The 14,676-nt window shown below is 51.2% G+C and overlaps 1 long non-coding RNA gene across 1 annotated transcript in view; it reads left to right on the top strand.

Moving 5' to 3' along the window:
• Nucleotides 1-14,010, top strand: part of LOC118534127 (uncharacterized) — a 171,905-nt gene extending 157,895 nt beyond the window's left edge. Inside the window, exons 4-6 of the long non-coding RNA XR_004916510.2 lie at nucleotides 8,121-8,243; nucleotides 10,156-10,384; nucleotides 13,882-14,010. This is a non-coding gene — a long non-coding RNA (uncharacterized LOC118534127). The remainder of the gene's footprint in view (nucleotides 1-8,120; nucleotides 8,244-10,155; nucleotides 10,385-13,881) is intronic.
• Nucleotides 14,011-14,676: the final 666 nt, after the last annotated feature.

The raw sequence follows: 14,676 nt of genomic DNA, 5'->3' as shown, positions 1-14,676 counted from the left end.
CATAACCCCTCTTCGTCAGCCAGAGGAAGGGCAAAGACTGAACTTAGAGAAAGCAGTAAAACATATAGGTGGGTGAGGGCAGTCCTGGCACCTCCTCCCCCTCCCAGCCTCGGGGCCTCTGCAGTCGCCAAATGGATCCCTGCACCACCTTTGCCCCAGTTTGGGCCCGCTGGACATGTTGCCTCCTCGGAGAGGCCTTCCCTGACCACTCGTCTGCAAACTGTGCCATACCGCAGTGCCCTCCCGAGCACGCGGTTCCATGTCCTTCAGCCCTCTCTTCCCCGACACGCCCTCATGTCCTTTCTTCATCCCTTTGTGGACCTTTCTCCTGCTTCTCCTGGCCAGAGCGTGCGACCCCTGTGGGCAGGACCTTGTCCACGTACTGTGGACAGCTGCTTCTTCAGCCTTCTCCTCAGCCGGAGGTCTCCTGGACCTCCGCTTCCCCCCTCCCAGCGTGATCCCCGGAGCAAGAGCTGGGGGCTCTGGCTTTGAAGTCACCCTGCGATCACCGGCGTCTCTCCCTCAGCCACTTCTCTCTGGACTCAGTCCGCCAGCAGGTCGTGTGTGGCTGGCTTTCTTCTCCTCCCTCTGCCTTTCCAGGTACTATCCTCTTGTATCTGTCTACAACAGAAATCTTCCCAGGCGGCTCTTTTACCTGAGACTCTTCAAAGGGCATCTGAAAAAACTCCCAACGGCGGGGCGACATTTTCCAGAGGCTGGGAGTCTAGCTCCCACCCACTTTCCAGTTACCTCTACCACTTTGCCCTTCACTCCTTCCAGAACAGATGCATAGGGCTCCCACCCTCTCTCACCTCGGGGCTCATCGCTCTGCCTGGAACATATAGCAGGCGCTCTGTAAACCCTTCCCGAGTGGATCAGTGACCTGTCCAGCGGCTCAGGGGGAGCGGGAATACGCCCCAGAACAGATCGGCCCCCTGCGTCTCTCCCCTTAAGGGGAAGCCTGGCAGAACGCCTCTCGTTCTCATTGCGTTGCTTTCTTAAGCCTCAGACCCTTTCCCACCTCCTAGTATTGGATGCCTGAGCCTCAACCCAGTGCCTCCAGTGGCCTCCAGAGCCCCAGCTACCCCAGGCAGCCTTAATTAATTGTAAAATTGATGAAGCAGCCCCCTTTGTTAGGCTGGGCTGGTGTTTATTTGTATTTTCATATTATTATCCTTTTATACTTCTCTGGGCGCCTTCCGCTCTCTACTGACACCTTTTATTGGGGAAATGTTAATTTAAAAATCATCTATAATGCAGGTGTCACAAATCAAAGCTGTTCGGTAATGAGTTGCTCTTATGTCGTATAAAAACAATTAATTAAAACCCTATCTGAGAGAGCGTGCCGGCAGATTTATGTTTCCCAGTGTCTCCCCTCGACCTTCCTTTTTAAGGACCCTCATGCACTCAGCTGGCTTCTATAGGAGGATGGTTTCATCCTACCTCTGCCCAGGAAATAGAGTCCCAGCCTGGTGGAGTGGGGAAGGCGCCAGGAAGGCATCTGGTGGCATAGAGGGCCGAGAGGGACTTTGCTCTGGTCATATAGCCATTGAGAGGCCTGCCAGGCTCAGAAGAGCCTCTGCTGCCCAGGTCCTATCCTTGTTATCCCTGCTGGCGCCTCTCCTGCCGTCCTCCCAACGAGGCTCACTGGCCAGTGGACGTGGGAGCACCTGCACCGCTGTTTTGCCGAAGCTGGTCTAGGAAATAGCACTCTTTTCCCCACCAACAGGCACGCTCATGTCACAGACGTTTTTCCCTCCTTGCTAACCCGCTCAGCACTTACTTAGGAAGTATAATCTAAGGCATCTAAACTCTGGTCTTGCCTCTGTTCTTGATTCATCATGTGACCCTGCGTGAACCTCTTCTCCTTGGTTGGGCCCCAGCTTCTCTACAAAATGGGTACATTGATTTAGACGGGGAATTGCAAATTGAAATACCTCCAGGTACCGTTAATGAATCAGGCAGGTCTGGTGGGAACAGTGGAGACTGGAGAGGAGCAGGTCCCTTCTGAAGGGGACAGCCTCTATCGCCTCTGGATGTTCACTGTCATATGGGAGAGCAGGCCCCAGGTTGCACTTTTCAGGACAAGCTGGAAACCCAGCTCAAGGTTTTGAAATGTTGGCAAGGGTGCTGGCGCTTGGTTAATTTGCTCTCAGAGCCCCTTCTCACCCTGCCCTGATTTTGCTCTCTATCTCAGGGGGTTGTCCCCTTAAGGGTCCTGGCTTGGTTGCCTTGAGCTGGCGGGAGGTTCTAGCTGTTGCTGGGAAGGTGAGAAGCTGGGAGGCAGGGATAAGCCTGGTGTCTCCCTTATCTCCCTGCCTTGGGCACCTTCTCTGGTGGGGCCCGTGTCTCTGTGAGCAACCGAGGTTCCAGGCCAGCCAGGTCACTGTGGCCTCTGGTCTCTGGATACCTCCTGCCTTCGTCCTGGGGGGCTTGTTGCTGTTGCTAATCTCTGGGTTGCCTTGCTGATCTGCCAAGTCCTGTGTTTCTATTAAATTGCCTCCGCTTTAAATACCTGAAGTGGTTTTTAGGTTCTTGGTTGGACTCTGACTGATACAGTGAATAATAATAATATTATTATAATTATTGAACACAGTGATGGCTTGTCTGTGGGCTGGGTGGAGTGTAGAGAACACCAGTGCGTGACTGGTTTGGGTAAGCTGAATTTCAAGGTCATACTTTGGTTCAGAATTGACCTGGGAAATCAGATAATATCAGCCCTTGTATTTTAGAAGCTTTTATTCTTCAGAGTGAACATATTCTCCAGGGCATCTGGATTCTGGCCCTTCTGCCTCCACTGAAAAGCTGGCCTCTGGCTCTTCATGCCGGGGACCTCTTCTGGCCCGGCCTCTGCTTGGTACCCCCTCCCGGCAACAAGGAGGCACCACTCCCTGGGGGCCTGAGAGAAGGGCTTGGGGGGGCTCTGAGCAGGCAGATGACTTTCCCTGCACCCTCCCCTCCCTGCCTGCAAAGCCCAGGCCACCATGTGGGCGTGCAGGTCAGGACTGGAACCCAGAGCTCGTTCCTTCAGCAGCCGGGTACCACGAGCTGGAGATGCTCCGCAGAGAAGACCCAACCCCACCACTGAGGAGCCTCCTGCCAGTCAAGCTGGGGTGAGCTGTGGCTGAGGAGCCCCAGGAGGGAGAGCAGTCAGGCTCAGGAGCTTAACTCCTGGACTTCTGGGTGGTTCCGAGGCTGTATGGAATATGCTTCCTTTCCGTCTGACGGTGTGTGATTCGGGGACAGTCCAACTCAAAATGAAAGAGGCCAACCACGTGGCCAGCCACCCTCTGCCCCTGCTGGTGGCTCCCCCTCCCGCCGGCCCTCCCACCCTCGCGGCTTCGGGAGGACCCCGTCCTGTGGTCTCCTCCTCCCCTCTGAGTGGGGCTGTGGAGTGTCTCATCCAGGCTTTTATCCGCCATCCACAATTATAATGTCAAGATTGAATAATCTGCCTTTTTCTCCCGGGTGACAGCCACGTAGAAACTTCAAAAGAACCAGTTTTGCTGGCATCTAACGGCTTTTGTTAATTACTATATCCCAAAGAAAATGAAATAAAGGAGGAAGAAAAATGATATTTCTCTGTGACAACTTTGTAAAAATATCAGTGATGAAGAGGCACAGCTTAAGGGCTTTGACTGTTCCTGCCGCCAAGACCGGGCCTCTCCCCACTGATGCGGGGTCCGGGGAGTGGCTGAGCATGCCTGTGCACACGCACACACCGTGCACACTAGCACATGCGCTCACGCTTACGGTCTCGCCCCCCGCCCTCTGCCTCACACGCACGCCATACGCATGCCTGGACCTTCTCACACACAGGCCACTGCACGGGCCCGCTCACACGCTCCCGCATACCACACACAGAGCACACGCCTCTCGTGTCGTTCCACAGCCTGTGTTCACACTTGCAATCCCCGTGACCCCCCCCCCCACATACTCTGTTCAGAGCCTCCCATTCACGCTCCTGCACAGACTCCCAGCCGTGCACACGCTTCTGGGTGCGAGCCACACTGTGCCAGGCTCTGTGCTGGGTGCTGGCATACACGCGTGCAAGACGTTCTGCTCAGGACAGCAGGGAAGACGCACAAATGGACCGGCAGCCCTGTTTTCTCGATGTCACAGCGTGTTGCTGTCCCGTGCGATGCAGGGGCTCAGGAGCTGTGTGCAGTGGGTAAGTGCTCAAGCTCTGGGATCCTGGCACGAGCATATCGCAGCTACGTGACCTCGGGCAAGCCATTTTACCTCTCTGCTGCAATGTCCTTATCTGTAAAATGGGGATAATAATGGGACATCCTGGAAAGGTACATGGGAGGACCAAATGAGGTTATGCAGGTGAAGTGTTCTCCCCAAATCCTAGCTGCTATTTAGGGGTGTGGAGTGGCTGACTTGGCCTGTGAGGGAGTGGCCTGGTGTTTGGGGGGTGGCTTCATAGAGGAAGGGATATCTGAGTTTGGAGTATTGAAGTTTGGAAGAAAACAAGGAAAACCCATCCCAGGCAGGGGAAAGAGCCTGCGCGAAGGCTCAGAGGCATGGCCGGGCATGCATGTGCCATGAATGCTGGGTGTTAGGTGTGACTGGATGATAGTCTGTGGTATCAAGAGCAGGAGCAGATAGGAGAAGATTCCAGAAAGGTAGGCAGGACCTGACGGTGACAGCCCCTGTGTTTCCTGCTGAGGGGGTAGGGTTTTCCTGTAGAAGCTGAGGCCTCTGAAGAGTTACAGTCTGATGAGTAATACCATCAGGAAAGCCAGGGGCAGGCAGGGGGAGGTCCCACAGTGGGCAAAGCACGACGCACCCCTTCACAGGGCAGTGGGTGCCTGGTGGCCCTCGGAGAAGGGGATATGGTGCGGCCAGGCACTTCTCTCCCTCACTTGGGCCTTGGAAGTCCAGCAGGTGACAGCATTTATGTCATGGGTAGGCCATGGAGAGCCACAGCAGGTGGAATCTGCTGCATTTAGGAAAGGCTTCCCTACTCTAGGATCATAAGCAGCTGGATGGGAGTGGAAGTGAAAGGAAGGTTTCCCAAGCCTGGGAGATTTCAAACAGAATCATTTCCTTTCGGTCTGATGCAGTCCCTGCTGGGGGGCTGGGCGGGGTCCTGTTGTAAAGTTCTCTGTTCCTGTGTGGATCAGCAAGGGGGTGTTTCCTGGTATTTGTGTGTGGGGTCTTGGCCCACAGAGGCTGGGGTGGACAAAGATGGTGACTTTCCACACCCCGAGGGTGGGAACCTGGGATGGCAAGTTTGACTAAGGCAAGGTGGCAGCCCTGTTGGCAGGAGGAGGAGGCTGGGACAGGCATGAGGAAACCCACTATCTCTGTCTGCCTGCCTGCCCAGGACCCAGGCGTTTGCCCCCCTGGAGATGGCTGGGGAGTGTGGAACCTAAAATCTAAGGGAGCAGAAAGGAGAGGTGCCTGTCTGTTGAGAGAAGTGACTGGATTCTGTCAGTTGTCAGTCACTCCTAAGCAGCAGGTGCCTTCAGTCAGAGGAGCTCTGACAGGAGGCTTGGGACTGCTGCAGAGGCCAGGCCAGGTGCCCCCTGGAGGTCTGCAGAGCACTGTCTGCACTGCCACACAGCTGGCCTGGCTCCCACTGCTGTCCTTTCCTTGTCCCCAGATCACCTTCTGGGACTTCACTGAGAACTCCCTTCTCAGATGAGGTCAAGAGAGGGACGCCAGCTTGGCCAAGGGCACCCCAAGATATGGGCAGGCAAATGAGGGTTCCACCCAAGGCAGAACTGCCCTGAAGTGACTGACTTTGAAAATCTGGACAAAGACACCAGGCTTTAGAGTGCCCAGCACTGAGGCAAAGAAGGGGGGGTGCCACGGTGGTGGCTTTGGGTCACAGCATCACAGCGAGGGCTACCCCTGCCCTCTCCAGACCCCTGGACATTTCTGGCATTGTCAGCCCCCTCTCCAGCATGCAGTCCCAAGGTTTGTGAGCCCTCAAAGTGCTGGGTCTCCCCCGTGCTGCAGCTAGCATCTTCCTTCTGCCCTAGTCAAGCCCCCTCATCCCAGGGTCCCTGCCCAAGGTGGTGGGGAGGGAGCTGGGGCTGTTCATTCCCTTCATTCCCCCCCAATTAACCCTGCCAGCTGAGGGGGAGCACTGGCCCCGGATCTAATCTCAGCCAGGTCTGGGTGCCCCCTCCTCTGCCCCTCCTTCCCACTAGTCATTAGTCTCCCCTGCTGCAGGTAGAGTGACAGGCCAGCTCGGAGCTCCTGAAAAGGCCTTTGTTTTATCGCCTTCAGTTCAGATGCTTCAGAGCACTAGCAGGCCATATTTTAATCTCAGGTCTTTGCAAACAAAATCGTTAAAAGCAGATGGCTGTGAAGACTGCCATGAATATTAATAGATATTGAAAAAAAGTCCCCTTAATCTTTCCATAAATCTTTTCCGAGGAGGTGGGGAAAGACTTGGAAGAGATGAGGGCTGCAGTGTAGCCAGAAGTACCCTGGCCTTTCCTATCCGGGCTCAATCCTGAAGCCTGAGTAATTAGCATGTGGGTAGCAGGTGAGTCCAGCCTAGTGCAGGGCAGGGATGGGTCGGAGCATCAGGTCTGGGCTCACAGTCCTGTCTTCCCCACCCCTTCCCCTGCAGAGCAAGGATGGGAGGGGGTCTGGAGGTGAGGACAGGCTCTACTCAGCACCTGATTCCTGCCTAGGCCAACTGTGGAGAGGCCGTTCCTTTGGCACTCCATGTAATGCTGCTAATCTATGCTGGTCACCTTCTGTGCAAATTTCTATGCATGCTCGTCTGGCATACATTTTTTGAGGTAGAATTATCCCCATTTCACAGATTGGGAAAGACTCAAAAAATGGAAACCACTGGCTCAAGATCACAAGGTTATTAGTCAATGGGATGGAAGAGATAGGAACCCAGATCTGTTTGACCATGGAAGTCTGTGTGATGAGAATCTTCTGGGACCACCTAATCCCTCTGGCTCCAGCACCACCCTTTCCTGGGCACATACTTTTGACTGGAAATTTTACTGTTCACAATTCATTCATTTAGATCATACATTCCCCTTTTTAGTTCTCTTTTCAATGCAAACACCCTTGGGAGAGGTAACCTATTAAGTACTCGAGAAACATGAAAAGCTGTTCAGCCACATAATCTAGGACCTGAGTTGAAGTCTTCTTAGCTTAGCCATTTCCTGGCTCTGTGACCTTGAGCCAGCATTTCATTCCATGGAGTGGGTTTCCTCTGGAAGAAAATGGGAATGATGAAACAACTCTGTGAGAGAGACTGGACCTGTAAGAATTCGAGGAGATCAAAGATAGGAAAACACTTTGAAAAGCTCCTATCACTGTGCACCTGCTGAGGAGTATTGTTCTCATTGTTGTCCAAACACCGTATTCATTTCTAGGACCACTTTCATGCCAGGAGGTAATAAGTCACTGTGGGGAGCAGGGGTGATAAGACCCAGGGTAGGGGCATGGGCCTGCTGGGGAGGGGTGGTGGGCGACGGGAAGGGAAGTGGCTGCACTGCAGAGCCAATGACATTGATCTCGACGTTTCTTTTTTTGGCCGGTGGCTTGCTTTGCTTTATGCTTCAAATCTAATTCAATCGGTCTTTCTCCTTCCTTTCTTCCTCCTCCGTTCTCTCTCTCTGCCAATAAATATTTTCTGGCACTTGTTAATGTTCCAGGGGTGGGGATTCCATAGTGAGCACCAGCGGCATGGGCCCTGCACTAAACAAACAACAAACACATAAGATCGCTACAAAACAGAGAAGCACTCTGCAGAAACAGACATGGATGGAACTATAGGATAATCTAGGGGGCCCATTTTTTTCAAGAATATTAATAAAATCTTTATTCTGGAGCATCAATAAGCAGTAATGGCACCTTTCCTGGAGTTTTTTTTTTTTTCCTTGAAGCCCATTGTTAATATAATTTTTTATTGAAATATAGTTGACATACAATGTTATATTAGTTTCAGGTGTACAACATAGTGATTTGACAATTCTGTACATTATGCTGTGCTCACTACGATAAGCATAGTTACCATCTGTCATCATACAACGTTATTACAATATTATGTCCATCCCCCCAACCTCTGGCAACCATCAGTTTGTTCTCTGTGTTTATGATTACGTTTCTGTTTTAATTTTTTTGTCAAGGGGACCCACTGAAAATAGGACGAGGCCTCTGTGTTCTCCCAAACCGGTTTCAGCAAAGCTTAAGGAAGTGTGATGGCATGGCAGCCCTTATGCCCAACGCTGGAAAGTCCTTAGAGGAAGCAGGTGAGACCCAGACAACTGGAGGAGCAGAGAGAGTACTCGAAGCAGGGCATCTTTTGTGCTTCTTCCCTGACCAGGCAGTGGCCTAGACCCCACCCCCTACCAGGCCCCGCCCCGGTCCAGGCCCCGCCCCTGGGCTGGTTTCTTCCCCGGCCAGGCCCCTCCCCTGGCTCCTCCCCTGGCCAAGCACCGCCCCTGCGCTGGCCCCCACTCCTGGCTTGGTCTTTCCGGGGAGGGGAGGAGTCGTCTTTAGGTGGGATAATCTGGCTTTGCCTCTACTCCAGGGTCCAGTTTAAGGGAGTCCCAAAGGCTGAGGAAGGGAGAGTGGGGGTGGCGGGCTGGGAGGGGCTCACTGCGTTCCCTGGCTCCAAGTCTTCGTGTACATGTTCTCATGGCGGAAACCCAGGGACTAGTTTTGAGAGAAACCTCAGAAATGGAAGAAGAAATCTATCACTCTAGTCCCGTTAAACTGTTGCTATTCCAAATGCAACGAATTCTTGGAGCCTGAGTACAAGGAGGGAGAAGCTTGTCATGTTTCAACAAACATACTTTATTATACTGTATAATTTAAGGTATCATTTTATTCAAGTGACATTCAAATGTGTGAAAAACGGTTGCCTATGCCATAGCCATTAATGAAATCATTACGTATAAATGGTTACGCTTTACCAAGTCATTCATTAAAAGTAAATTAATGAGGGGACAGCATTAAAATTTTCGCAATCATTACCAGGTCCAGCCTAACCCACTTTTATAAATATTCATCAACAAAAACGTGCCTCAAGAACTCACCCAGTAAATTAAATTCTCGTCTTGAAGTGTTTTGCTTCTATTAATGGCATAGGCCGTGGTACTTTCTTTGATTTGTTTTCCGGAACTTTGGGATATATTGTATGGAAATAATGACAAACTCTGAGTAATCGCTGATAATTAGGCCAAATCTATTATTCCCATGGTATTTACATTTTGATTACTATTTTCCCCCCAAAGGCAACATCTTGAATATATTCTAATGCAAGACAAAATAGTATCTGAGATTTTCAGGGCTGGAAGAAAACTCAGACATTAACTAGTCCAGCTCTTACCTGATGTTTGAATCTCTTGTCAACATCTGTGCCGGGTGGCCCTTTGGCTTCTGCTTAAATACTTTCAGTGATGGGGAACTCACTCTCACCTCGGTAGCCCACTCCATTCTTGGACACCTTTGGTTGTTCATCTTTTCCTCTGAAGCATTCTAGTAACTTTCTAGTGTCCATGTGTGTCCTAAACCCTGTACGTTGGGGTGGAGAGTAAAAGGACTTGACAAGCATGGGGAAGTTGTCCTGTAGATATTGTCACACTCTTGCCTTTCCCTGAGTCTTCCATCTCCAGGCTAAACATTTCCAGGGTATTCGAAACTTCCTCCAAGAAAGTGAACTCCAGGTTCTTAACTTTCTCTTCCCTGCAGAGAAGGCCTTACCTCTATTGCCCTGCATGATCTGGACCTACCTTTCTGGGTTTATCTTCACCATTGCCCACAGTTTTCCTCTGCATTTGAATCCAGGTAGCCCTGAACCATGGGAGGGTGTCTCTAACACACAGACTGTTCACTGAGTCTGAGTCTTTATACAGGCTTTTCTCTTTGCATGAAGTGTTCTTGCTCCCTTTGTCTGCCTCACGAGTTCCTACTCATCCCGCAGAACCCTGCTTGGTGGTCATTACCTCTGTGAAGCCATCCCTGATTGATTTCTAATTCCCACCCCGGAGAGAATTGATCACACCTTCTCCTTACACTACTTCTGTTTTTGTAAATATTTAGTACCTCCCAAGGGAGCTGGAGGGGGTGGGGGTGGGCAAAAGGGCCTCAGGTTCAGAAGAGGTGTCCGGATTAGACTCTTTATTTTTGGCTTAAAACAACGCATTAATTATCTTGCAGTTCTTTCGATCAGAAATCCATTCCTTGGCTCATGGCCTCCTCCTTCCATCTTCGAAGCTAGCAACATGGGGCTGATGGCTCCCACATCAGACTTATGATAAAGAGGTTAGATTTGTAGCCGCGAAGCAACACTCCAAGAGAAATGATGGGCCACAGCTTATGCCTTCTGCCCCATCACCAGCCCATGTTGTGTGCAGCACTATGAAATCACATCATTTTTGCAAATAATGTAACTATCTTGGAAAGAGTATATAATTTTTACTGCATTGTACTTTGAGGACTAAAGGCATTAATTTGTGAAAGAGAAACATTTAAATCCATCTACAGTGTTGGTGACTCTATTTTGACATAAAGAAAAAACATATTAGGGGAACCAAAACATGAGGACAGTGAGGTCCTCTCTTTCTCCCTGAAAAGTCCTGATAGGTGTGTGCACATTCACAGCGTGAATTTACTGGCTCACTTGTCTGCTTTACCTTGTAGTTCCTAGGACTACACAGGAGGTAAGAGTGAGACTCTGGAACCAGACTACCTAAGTTCAAGTCCAGCTGGGTGACTGAGTGGCTCTGGGCCAGTTACTTACCCTTGCTGTGCCTCACCTTGTCCATCTATAAAATGGGAGTGAATACCAGCACCGACCTCACGGGAGGTCGTGAGTGCTAATGCAGCACCATATGTCAAGTGTCTGGAGTGAGCCTGTGCTCTAAAAGCTTTCCCTACCATGGCTGGAGGGAGGGAGCTTGTCTGTCTTTGGGCCCAGTGCAGAGCCCCTGGTCCAGAGCATGGGGTCTGTAAAGGGCTGCTGCAGGTCCACTGACTGCGTGGTTGGGGCCCCCTTGCCCAGAAACCCTGCCCAGACAAACGATGCGCATCCTCCCTGACAGCCTCCCTTGGATGCTGGGAGCATCTGTGCAGACGTTTGTAAATAAGCAGAGGCCTGTTACAAGCTGCTGCTTTCCTCTCTCCCTAGACACAAACCATCAGATAAGGCTGCTCCCATTTTCCTCCTGCCCTCGAAAAGGCACAGCATCAGGGTGATCAAATAAGATTTTCCCACTGTCAGTGTGCTATCTATAGCTGCATTTAGTTTTATTTTTCATGGAGTAACAGCCTCGTAGGGAACAAGTCTCTTTCCCCCTTGTCTTGTAAGGAGCTAAGAGACAGCTTGGTTCTCCTCCAGGTCAAGTGGCTGATCCCACACCTGATAGAGAGTCCAGCTATTGTCTCAACACAGAGATTCCTCTGGGGGGAGGGGTGATTACACACTGGCAGATTCAGGTTTTTTGTCTTTAATGGAGAGACCTTCCAAGGGTAATTAGTCCTATTTATCTTCTACGGGACGGGACGGATCAGTTGAGAAGGCAGCATGAGGCTGTGTAGAGAATTGCTGGGGGTGGGGATGGGTATGGCATAGAGAGGTTAAGTGATTTGTGGGAAGTCACACAGCTGAGAAATGTGGGAGCAGCATTTGAGGGCTTTTGAGGCAGTACAATTAGCATTCTGACTGTGAGGAGTGTGGATGGGATAACTTGCCAGCAGAGTCAAGGTCTCCTGGACATTTTGCTGGCATCAAGCTTAGGGAAGCGGGCATGTCTTTGTATGTGTTGGTGGGTGTTGGAGGGCAGGCTGGGAAGGCAGGGAGGTGACTTTTGCAGTCCGATTGGCTCACTCCAGGAATAGCCCTGCACCAGAAGGCAGGTGCTCTGAGGCCCAGGGAAGAGACATCTCCCACTCCCTCACCCCAGGTGAGTCACAGAAAGATGCTTTCAGTTACACAAAGCCAAAGAAAGATGCGGACAGAGACAAGCAAGCACAGAAAGGAAGTGAAGGGCAATCCCAGACGCAGAGAGAGGTACCAGAGACAACCGAGAGGAGCGTTCCCAAACATCCACAGACATGCAAGCCAGAGATGCAGAGAGAAACACCCCAAGGCAGACAGGGCCCGAGAGATCTGCCCAGACCGAGAGACACAGATGAGAAATAGGTCAGAGAGACGAATCTGGAGACCAAAGGAGGTGGAGACAAAGGAGAGACATTACTCATAGCTATGGAGGAAGGGAGACAGCAGGACAGGGAGACAGACACTGAGCCAGCCACACAAACCTGAGGGTCATTCCCCTGCTCCCAGGCAACAGGCCAAGGAGCAGAGAAAATATTTTGTTGGATGAAGACCTGGCAGGCTCTGGAAGAGTCAGCCGATGGTCAGCGCCACATGGCTCTAAAATCCGGGCCGGTGAGTCTTGACTGTAGGCAAGGGGCTGGTGTGAGGCCGCACCTCCTCTCTGCATGCACGCCAGGTGTCCAGAAGCCAGCCCGGAGCGCACCTGCCCGGGGCCGTTTCCCTGGGGCTCAGAGGTGCGAAGGGAAGTGGCAGTGCCCAGCAGCAGGGCGGCCCCCAGCCACCGTCCCTATCTGCCTGCTCCAGCTTGGCTTTCAGGGAGCAGAGAGCCCAGCGCACTGTGCCAGCTCCTAGCTGCACAGACTGCTGTTGCTCTGGCTTCTTCATGAATCTGCACCGTGGACGCTTCTGAGAGGGAGGGGGAGAGTGTGGGAGGCTGTGCGTGCAAGAGATACCCCACAGGCAGAGCCGATATGCCAGGACTGGCATAGTTCCCTGCAGAACCGAACTGAGCTCAGGTCAATGTTCATACGAAGACACGACCTGTTTGAAAACGCACCTTCGCTGGCCCAAGCCTCCATTTCTTCGCCTGTAAATGGGAGAGCTTGATCAGGTGAGCTCTGCAGCTCAGTTGCAGGTTCAAAGTCAGTGTCAACCTGGATAAATCGCTTCTGGCTCTAGAAATTCCTCCTGGACCAGGAGTGGCCACAGGCAGGGGCTCTGTGACTTTATTCTCCATCGTGTCCCTCATGCCTGACACCAAACAGGTGCTGAATGCACGTGGATGGCTAAATCAATTCTAACATTTCTATTCATATTAATAACTATGATTTATTGAGTCCTTGCTATAGGTCAGGGATTTGGCTGAGGATCTGCACCATTGTACCCAAACCTGGCAATGGCGCCAGGAGGAAGGGACTCTTAGGACCCATTTTATAGGTTAGGAAACTGAGACCTAGCAGGCAAAGTGATTCTCCCAAGATGGTACGACTGAGAACCTGATTTGTATGCAGGTTGCCGGAATCTGTATTTGGAGACCTTGTAGTTTCACCTTGTGACTTTTCGTAAAACTTTTTTTTTTTTTTTAATTGGCACAGAATGTCTCATACCTCTTACCTCATTGCACAACTGTCAACTCCAAGCCACCGTGCTATCTCTTCGCTCACCATGGCAGCAGCCTTGTGTCTGGTCTCCCTGCCTCCATTCCTGCCTCCTCCAATGGACTCCCAGCAGCCAGGGTGACCTTTTCAAAATGCAAGTCTCATTAGATTGCCCTGCCGAAGAGAACTGGAGCTTCCCATTGCTAGTGGGGTAGAGATACCCTGAATGCAGCCCATGAGGCCCTGAAAAGCACAGTTTCTCTCTCTCTTTTTTCAGTTTCTTAATTTTAATTTTTTTATCTTAACCTGCAGCCATGACCCATGAGGGGGCTGGGAAATCAACAGAGTGGTTGATAAACTGCATTTTCTTAAAGCAATAGAACAGGCTAGACTAGAAATAGGACAGAAACTCTCAGAGTGGATCACATTTAAGGTGGCAAGAGTCACTTTTTTTTAAACCAATCTTTTAAAATTGGTGTATGCAGGTAATTAAATTTTTTTTTTAAGGATTTTAAAAAATTTATTTATTTGACAGAGAGAGACAGAGCACAAGCAACAAGCAGGGGGGTGCAGCAGGCAGAGGGAGAAGAAGCTCCCTGCTGAGCAGGGACCCAATGTGGGGCTTGATCCCAGGACCCTGGGACCATGACCTGAGCCGAAGGCAGACGCTCAACCGACTGAGCCATCCAGGCGCCTCGTATGCAGGCAATCATACATGTGAACACATGTGTATGTTCTACCCTCCTAGTCACCATGCAAAATGTATTTCTTATGGCCTTGTCAAATACTTTCGAAGCCTCTGGTCCAGCATCATCTTGCCCACACCCCCTCACTCGTTTAGCCAAAGACAAAGACCATTTTCCTGGAATGTTCTTTTTGCCTCTTCACTTAGATAACTCCACCTCCTCCTTCATATCTCAACTCAAGCACTGCTTCGTCAGGGAACCCCCAATCATCTGCCCCCATGCCGCCATGGAGCCCCTCGTCCAATACTTCTCATGGTTGCCATTTGACATTTGGTCCTGTGTGTATTCGGTCAATGTCAGTCTCCCCCACTGGTCGCTGTGCTCCATGAGGTGGGGAGTATCATCCAGGGGAGGACAGGTGTCTAGAGTGCCCTGTGAGGGTGAAACAGGTTGGTTTTTGCTTGCCATCATCCCCTATACCTTGCTTGGTGCCTTGATCGTAGTAGGCGTTCCACCAGCACTTGTAGAATGAATACATCGTGAGGGGCAGAGTCCCTGCTGTGGTCTTTACAAGTGAGGAAACTGAGGCACAGAAGGGCTTGGAGTGACTTGCCTG

This window comes from Halichoerus grypus, chromosome 7 (genome assembly GCF_964656455.1).
Source record: "Halichoerus grypus chromosome 7, mHalGry1.hap1.1, whole genome shotgun sequence".
Classification (NCBI taxonomy): Eukaryota; Metazoa; Chordata; class Mammalia; order Carnivora; family Phocidae; genus Halichoerus; species Halichoerus grypus.
This window is presented reverse-complemented; position numbering and strand designations above follow the sequence as displayed.